This window comes from Callospermophilus lateralis, chromosome 10 (genome assembly GCF_048772815.1).
Source record: "Callospermophilus lateralis isolate mCalLat2 chromosome 10, mCalLat2.hap1, whole genome shotgun sequence".
In the NCBI taxonomy this organism is placed as follows: domain Eukaryota; kingdom Metazoa; phylum Chordata; class Mammalia; order Rodentia; family Sciuridae; genus Callospermophilus; species Callospermophilus lateralis.
This window is the reverse complement of record NC_135314.1, coordinates 10,719,588-10,728,908: the sequence shown is the minus strand read 5'-3', so window position 1 is coordinate 10,728,908 and position 9,321 is coordinate 10,719,588. Positions and strand designations below refer to the sequence as shown.

Below are 9,321 nucleotides of genomic sequence, written 5' to 3'. Positions count from 1 at the left end.
AACAGCATATGTGAAGGCCTGTGTTCAGAGTAGCTGGAAGGAAGACTGAGACCAGCTGCACACTCACTGCACAATGACACTACAGGGGACAGCCACATCTCCTCCCAACTGGTACCTCGAAAACACACGCTGGGCCTGGCTGAGTATGCGTTCTAAAGTTGGTATGTTGGTTGGTCTGTTGGCTCTATCACTCTGGGGCCTTGGACAAGTTATTTCATCTTATTTTCTTATGGGGACCATAACACTATACAGGTCCTCGTGGTATCAAGAGGCTTTAGTTAATTAATGAAAAGAGCTTAGTGCAAAATCCAGCCTTCACTAAATAATATTTCCCCCAACCATGGAGGTTATTGTTCTTCTGTCCAGAAGGGCTCGGAGGGCTGGGGGAGATCTCGTCCTGCTAGAGAAACCCGAAGGAGCACACAGTCCCCACCAGCAAAGCTTCAGTCTCCAACCTCAGCTGCGCTGAAGTTTAAAACCTCACGCCTCCCGCAAATCTCTGCCCCACCACTTCTCATTTCAGCAGATGTTTTCCCACCAACATCTACTTCTCAGAAGAATGTTAGCCATTAGCAGATCAGGTATCAGCTCCCACCACCAGGACCTACAAGTCACTTCCCCTGCTGCCATCCTTCCTTCCATCCTAGTGGAAGAAACCTTCCTGGGGGTGGCTTCCCACGGTTACATTTCCCTTCTCCCACAAATCCATGGTCTCCCTCCGGCTCCTTCTCAACTCTTCAACGTTCTTGAGTGTCTCCAATTTTTAAAAAGCCTAACTCCTCCATTCCCTCCACAAACTGTCCTTTCCACTGTCCTTCATAGATAGATTGAGTTAGGCTTGTCCAGTCTATCTGTGTTTTCTTACTTCCTGTTTATTCTTCAGGCCACCAAGTCTGGCTACCACAGTTCACCCTGTTATCTCCAAGATCACCACCTAATTTAGTGTTGCAACCCATTAGACTATTTTTGCTGTTACTTTGGCAGCTTTGTCAAATTTATTACACAGTTTTCAACCTACTAGAAAGAAAACAAATCACCAACAACAAGGGAACGGGAGAACTTGACCTTTTTCAGGACCGGGCTTTTTTGTTTTGTTTGTTTTGTAATTTTTTCCTTTTTGCTACCAGGAAATAAAACTAAAAATTGTATCATCAAGTAAAAAAATAAAAATTAAAATGGGGAAAAAATAATTCTCCAGGTAAAATGGCTTTTCCAATATTTCTATATGTTGTTTTCCTTTACACTGTTACCTGACTTGTTTTTCTGCACATTTTCAAGACACCTGGATCTGCTCTTGAGGATAAGCACATCACACAACACTTGGTTAGTTGGGCAGGGTGCCCTGTTCTGAAGTGGTGGGGATAGGGTTGGGGGACAGGGGGGAAAAACTACAACCTTCAGCCTCTGTCCCAAGGGAATGCCTCTCCATCCTGGGGGATTCCCTCAGGGACTGAGGGGTGCCTCAGAAAAGCGCTGGGAACCGAGGAAGGGTTCAGTTCAATTCAGTCTCTCCCTTGTGAGCCAGAAGGGTCTCCATGGATCCTCTCACATTAGATGTCCCAAGCCCCGAAGATGCATGAATAAGTAGCATCACTCCATGGGTACTGCAGGACCCTGTTTTGACACCTTCTTCAACAGCAGCCACATCACAATCTGGCTGTTACAGGAAAAGCAATCCCATTTGTCTGTGTAGAAAACAGTCCCTAGAGTGCTGGTTCTTAGAACTCTGCGCTGAGTTCATCAAGTCAGGCTCCATTTCTTCCTTGAACCTTATCAGAGGCAGGAATTACCTCCAGGCAGAGTGAATGGAGCAGTTACATCAATAGTTAAAATATGGAGCCGGAGGCAATGGCACATGCCTATAATCCTAGCAACTCAGGAGGCTGGCACAGGAGGATTGCAAGTTTGAGACCAGCCTCAGCAACTTAGTGAAGCTGTAAGCAACTTAACAAGACCCTCCCTCAAAATACTTAAAAAAAAAAAAATGGAAAGGAACGTGGCTCAGTGGCAATGTATTCCTGAGTTAAATCCCCAGTACCAAAAAAAAATGTAAAGTCACCAAATTTGTGAGTTGCCTTTACCTGCTTCCTGGTGCAGGGTTATTCCACAATTAGTGAAAGTATATACCTGGGGGATGCAAGACCATGCTTACATCAAAACTGAACAAGAAAAGCCTATTGAAGTAGGCCATCTCCTGCCCATCTTGCCTCCTTCCCCACTCCCTCCTGGTGCTTCTCTAAGGTTTTTCATTGCTGAGATCCTGATATCCATTTCTCAATGGCAATCACTTCCTCTAAAACAAGCAAGCAGCCTTCTTGGGGGAAGGGATCCATGTGTGAAATAGAAAAGCCCCAGGGAAAGGGAACACTTCAGAGATCTGGTCATTGAAAGAACAACCAGGCACCAAGCAGCAGAGGGTGGCACCTGGCTCTGCCAGGCAACTCAGCAGAAGCAACCTCATGGCCTTCTCTGCTTAGGAGGGACAAGTCCACTGAGAAGGCTGGGCAGCAGGGAGTCGAACGAGTTCAGCCCTCTGGGTTGCCTGGGAAACAAACCATCAATATGTAAGAGGGGAAAACCAAGAAGTAGCTTGTCAGAAGGTAATTTCCATTCTCCTGGTTCCTCTTCAAAGGGCTGAGAAATAAAGGAGTTAAAGTGGTATGTTAGCAAGGAGTCTGGATCCTCTTGACCCCGTCAAATCTAGAGCTGAGAGCAGGACCCTGGGTATATTCTGGCACACTCAGTCGCTCTCCCTTGGAGGATCCACTTTCTCTGGGGAGGAATCTTCCCGCCAGCCTCCCCACTGCACTGTTCCTGGAGAATAAGAAACATTTTCCTGGCAAAGACCAGGACCTGACCCTCTTGCTCCCTTCCTACCTGCCACTTCTCCAACCACACCAAGTCTTTAGGTTCTTTCCCCAGCAAGCAGGGATGCGGGATCGGGAGGGCTGCCAAACCATTGTCAAGCCTGTAGGGCAGAAGGCATTCACTGGGTAGCGGCAGGAAGTGGGGGACTGGAGGAAGGGGAAGAGGTGGAGCAGCCTCCATCCTTCAGTCCCCATGGAGGTAAGGAGATGCAAGTCCATTCAAATTTGTTTGCTTTCCACAGGCTCCTTCTCGGTGGAGCTGTCCTGCTCTCTATCCCGGCATCTCTCATGGTCCCAGTTCCTTGTTGGAAATAAGCATCATGCCAATCTTCATTATGAAGCAGATTCTGGGGTCTTCTGCTACTCCCCTGGGACAGGCAGGTGACCTGGACCAATGTCTTCCTGGAAGGGCTCTCGCTGGCACCCACACAGGAGGACTTGTCTTCAGTGCCATGAAGACAGTTATGACGTGCCAATGTTCATCATTGGTGACGGTAGTGACTGTGGGTCACTGCAGTTATCACTCAGTCACTACTCCCCTGCACTGGCTCCAGACACTGCTTTGGAAATGGCACTGCTGGAAATTGCTCCGTTTTGCTTCATGATCTCTTCAAATTTGGTCTCACTCACTATAGAGGGCAAAGAGCCCAGATCTTGGCTGCCAGTGTGGTTTGGGGGTGTTGAGGCCTCCACGTAAGTATCTGGTAGAGGTCCCACTGTAGAATTCGGTGGGAGGAAGAAGGCTGCATTTAGGTGAAGGGCAGCTGGAATGGCCCCAAGGGGAGGTAGAGCCAGATGAGGAGGTAACTGAGGAGAGGAGGGGATGAGATGTTGATGGTAGATGCCAGGAGGAGGAGGTGAAGCGACCCCAAAGCTTGAAGAGAGAGGTAGTGGGGGTGGGATTAGAGGTGGGGGTAGACCCATCAGGGGAAGGGCTGAAGAAAGATGAATGAAGTAGGGCAGCACACTTAGCCTCCCGAGCAGATGAGGGTACAAGGTACAAGGTTCTCAGGGCATGTGGCCCATCCATTGGCTTCTAGAAGATCTAGAATCTCTGAATTGGGTCCCTTGAGGTATTTCCCCTCTTAGGACTCTGACACACTCAAGTTTCTGACAACTGGAACAGGTTCTGCCACTTGAACCAACTCCTATCCACTTTTTTTTTTTCCATTACAAACTTTTCTAATAATTTGTGGACAGATTATTCAGAAGCCACCACCACCTCAGCATGCCATTTGAGCTATGAATTTGCTCCATTCTCTGCAAATTCCAACTCTACTACATCATAGACTCCTAAAGAGCAAAAAAATCCTGGATTGTCTGCTGCCACGTGATCCACATTATCACAGGACCATCTAACGGCCACCAAGAGTTCAAGGTGTTCATTATGAAATCAACTCCCACAGATGACCCGCCAGGAGAGACTGCCCACATGGACAGCTGCTCATCTTCTATGGAGGCCACAGTAGGCATACAGAACTGCAGGGACCTTGTTGTTGGGCTTGGGAGATGGCTCCTTCTGCCACCTGAGGGCTGCAGCAAGTCGCCATGCAGGTCAATCTGATTTGGATCTATATGGTTGAACTCAGGTTCCTGACTGAACTCCTTATCAGCATACATATCAATCAAATATACTCCTCTTGACATGGTTCTGTAAAGAAGATCTTGAGCCCGAAGAATGGGCAAAAAGAATACGGCAGCAGTGGTAGCTCCCCCACCCCAGGGTTCCATGAGAATCTTTATAGCTTTTATCTTATTTAACTTCTCCACAGGATTTGGTGTCCATAATTCTCCATTCCCTTCTTCTTAGGTCTCCTGATGCTATACTCACTTGCTGTTCTGTTTGTCTCTCTAGCCCTTATCAACCCACTCCACTACCGTGACTTAAATATTGGTGTCCCTTGCTACATTGTCCCACCTCCCCTTAAGTGACTGTCTCTAATAGTCTCCTCCATGTATGCAAGTCCTTGGGCTGTGCTTTATGATGATGGCCCCCGGCTTGTCTTCACTTTAGATCTTTCTCCTGATATCCGAATTTATATCCAACAGCATATTAGAAAGCTGAGCGGGACTTTTATCCCCAACTATTCTGCTCTTCATTGGAGGAGTCTGACTCTAGAACAAAATACTGTGTGTTAAAATCTCACAGCGACAGAAGTTACAAAGGTTATTCTACCAGATCTCATGAGGGAGACTGCCCTCCTCACACCAGACTTGGTGCACAGACCTGCCCGGGTCAGCCTAGCCCTTCAGCATTTCTGCATTGCTCACCCAGCTACGGCATTCAGAAGCCTGGCTACTGGGGACTGCAGGAAGCCACCTGTGAATTACAGGATCTTCTCTTGGTATGGTAGTCAAGGAGATTTAGGTTTGGCATCTCGAACTCTTGGTGGCTCTCCGGAGGCAATAGATTGCCCAATGCACGTGACCTTTATTTTGGCTCTGCTAGGTAGAGCCCTCACAGTAGCTCCAGAGATGAGTGTAACCCACTGGGAACTTGACAGCCCACCTTTAACCTTTTTTCAGTGAAGAACATTCTATGGAAGGCCTTTGATATTTCCCAATATAAATAAAGCAGGCGCGGGCTCCATTTTGCCATTAGTCTAGAAGCTCCATCCTTCTGATCAGCTTGCCCATCCTGCTCCCAATTTTGAAATTATTTTCTGTGTCCTGTGGTTTTTTTCGTCGTTCTGTTTTTCCTAACTTTTATTTCTCAGCCAGCTCATTTCGCCGAGGGGAACCCTATTTCCACTGCCTGTGGGGGATGCAGGATAGAGGGGACTTTGCAGAGGAACTCCTGCTTGGTATCCTTCCACTCCTGGCTGCTCTCCCTCTCCTTTCCCCCTGTTCATAAAGAGGCAGGAGTTTGTTTTGGGTGCCATGGCAATGAGAATTCTCTCTCCCTCAAGCACAGTGACTGTGGCACAGCCATTCCACCAGGAAAGGGAACAACAGGAGCTGGTGCCTCCTCTGCTTCTGGCTCACAGGGTTCACTGCTGAGCGAAGGCTCCACTGGTTGCTTTAGTTTGGCTGATTGTCCTAAGCACTACCCGGATGCCTGCTAGATGCCGTCCAGTGCACTTTCTCTCTGAAGGTGGGTGTCTCTCTTCAGGTGAATGAACTTTTCTTGTATTGCTTTTGTGTTTGAGATTGTGCTTGGAGTTTGTTGAGCTTCTTGGATGTGTGGCTTCATAGTTTTTAATAAACTTGTAAAAAGGTATTGGCCATTCTTTTTTTCAATTTGTTTTTTATTCTCTTCTGACTCTCCTTCCAAACACACACACACACACACACACACACACACACACACACACACACTAGACTGTTGCAGTCATGCTTTTGCTATTCCTTTTGGGGTTTTCTTTATTCATTTCTCCTCCTCTGTCTTTAACTTTGAGCAGTTTCTATAGCTGTTCAAGCTGCTGATTTCTTTTGCAGCAGCTGACCAGCGGCCAATCCTGATTCAATGTATTTTTCTTCTTAGGCATTGTATTTTTTAGTCTCTGGATGTTTGACTGGGTCTTAAATGTATACACAAAACATATATACATACTAATGCTTCCTTCTATCTTCTTGAACATATGAAAGGTGTTTTAATAACTATTTTAATATCCTATTCTTCTAATTCTATTTACTGTTTCTTCTCATTATGGGCTGTATTTTTCTGCCTCTCTGCTTGCCTTGCAACTTTTTTTTTTCGGTGCTGGGGATTAGACCTACAGCCTTGTGCATGTGAGGCAAGGTCCACCAACTAAGCTATATCTCCAGCCCACCTGGTAACTTTTGACTGAATGTTACGTTCTGAATTCCACATTGTTGGGAGCTGGACTTTTCTACATTCTTATACATATACTCAAGGTTTGTTCTAGGATGCTGTTACTTGGAAATAATTTGGTCTTTTCAAGACTTGCTTTGTCCAGTGGAACAAGAAGTGTTTAATGCAGGGCTAACTTTGCCTCACTGTCAGAGTAATGCACACTTGGGTGCTCCATCGGATGCTCTGTAAATTATAAGAATTTTCCACCCTGGCTCAGCCCTCTATGAGCTCTAGGGGTTTTGCTTTCTTTCCCATTGCCTCAGATACATACTCATTACTATTTAGCTTCATACTGGATGAGGACCCTTTGTATCTCTCTAGAGCCTTCTCTGTGTACAGCTTTGTCTTTTCTGTACTCTGCCCCGTGAATCTAGGCCTCAGCCCTCTTGGACTCCTAACCCCGGCTCCCACTCTGCCCAACCGTCCCTCAACGTCAGTCTGACCCTGGACTGATCTTCTCTAAGTCAAGGCCTGGAAATATTCTCCATAAATAAACTGAGCTTGGGCAACTGTAGAGCTCATCTCATTTCTTTCCTCTCTCTCAGGAACCACTGTTCTGAGCTGCCATTGTCTGATATCTAAAATCTATTTATCACCTATCTATCTGTCAACCAAGAGTTCATTTGTAATTTAAGAATCTGGTTCATGTTATTCCATCATGACCAGAAGCAGAAATTCTACTCATGAACTATGTTTTAAATACTTTTCCCTATCAATTTTCTTTTTTCTGTTACTCTTATTAATAGAAAATTGTGCTTCCTGGCTTGACCACTGATGTCTCAATCTGTCCTCTCTAGTTTTCATCTCTTTGTATTTTTATCCTTGGTTCTAGGAGATTCACTTCATTTCCTGTGAAATTTTTATTTCTGGAATTATGGGTTAAATTTTCAAAAGCATTTAAAAATTCTGACTGCATACATATCCCTCATCCTTTTTTTTTTTTTTTTTTTTTTTGGTCTTATGATACACTAAGATGCAAATTCCTTTAGGATTTGTATTTTGGATTTTGGTGACATTACTTTCTGTTTTATTATTCTATTTCTTCAAGAATCACTTTGTTCTGCTTTTACTCATATTTTTTATTCTGCTAGCTTTTCTTATTTCTGGTAAGCTTTGGATATCCATTTATATTTAAAAGGAAAAGAAATATTGATTCCCCGCCCCCCCCAGGTAGCTTTTGCCAACAGTCTTTCCTAGAAAAATGAAAGCAACTATTTGGGGGAAAATCTTGTCACTAAAGCATCCCTGTAAGGTGGGCAATCATGGAGTCATAACATGGCTGGGGACAACTGCCACAATGGGAAAACCTTCACTCTGCCCATTTGAACAGCCCAATCATGCTCTCAAGGTAGTTCAGTATTCAAGAAGATAAATCACTACTTATTTTGCAGTCAGAGTAAATGCCTGTCTGCCTCAGGAAGGGGTGAAGCAGGCAGAGGGAGGACAGTGGGCAGCTTCCTGGCATTGCCATTAGATTGACAGCCTTTATTAGCCCATTAGTTTTGGGACTTTCCAATCTTGCTTCCACCTTCTTATCCCAGAGGAAGAGCAGTGGCCTTTGATGGTTTGTATCACATCACTCAACAGGGAAAAGAAAGCAAACTCTGATAATGCATTCCCAACATATGTGTCATGGTTTATAAGCTAAACATACATACTAATGCACCGTTCTGTGCAGGTCATAAATCTTATACAATAGAGACATCCAAAGGGATGCCTTCAGGATATTTGAAACAGCATTTAAAGGCATTTTATTTAAAAAAAAAAAAAAGGTACATATTGGTTCCCACTCCATGTTGGTCACTGATCTGTAGTCCCTGGAGTCTGGTGTGCAGGTCACCTCTCTGCTCCCTCAACCTACCCACTTGGAATGACCTGACTTGCTGCTTCCTCTTTCTTTTGTTTACCATGCTCAGGAAAAGCCCCTGTGTGGAAATTAGTGGAGAATTCCTGGGCTTTGTACCACAGGGCAGATAAAGGGATTGGTTGACTCAAGGAGAATTATATTTTTTAAATCTTCATTTATTTATTTATTTTGATACTGGGGATTGAACTCAGGGACTCTTTAGCATTGAGTTACATATCCCATCCCATCTCTCTATCTACCTACCTACCTGTCATCTATCTATCTATTTTAGAGAGAGTTTCACAAGGTTGCTGAGAGTTAAGTTGTTGAGGCTGGCCTGGAACTTGTATCCTCCTGCCTCAGCCTCCAAAGTTGCTAGGGTTTCGGGCATGTACCACCATGCCCAGCAGAGGAAGAAATTTAAACTTAAACCTGCACAGAGATGGCTGACATGGCTCCCTCCATCCCCAGGGCTACTGTGGGTTTCACATTACATGTAATCCATTTATTGGGATGCCAGCAGTGATCTTAATTTTTTCTAAGTCAAATTCTTCATAGGGTTTTGCAAAGATGGAGCAAATTCTGGAAATGTAAAATAATGCAGCACATATTTAACCTCCAAATCAATGCTCACTAACTGGTGTGCATCTTACAAACATATATTTCAGAGACAGAAGATAAAATAGACCCAGAAGATAAAATAATGAATAAGACATAAGGTATCTAATAATCTCTCAGGTTATGGTGAAAGAAACCACAGACTATCTGTTTTAACAACAGAATTTTTTTTT

General features: G+C 44.7%; 1 pseudogene; it reads right to left on the bottom strand.

Annotated features, from left to right (window-relative positions):
• Positions 1-3,086: 3,086 nt before the first annotated feature.
• Positions 3,087-4,514, bottom strand: LOC143408762 (cleavage and polyadenylation specificity factor subunit 7 pseudogene; annotated as a pseudogene).
• Positions 4,515-9,321: the final 4,807 nt, after the last annotated feature.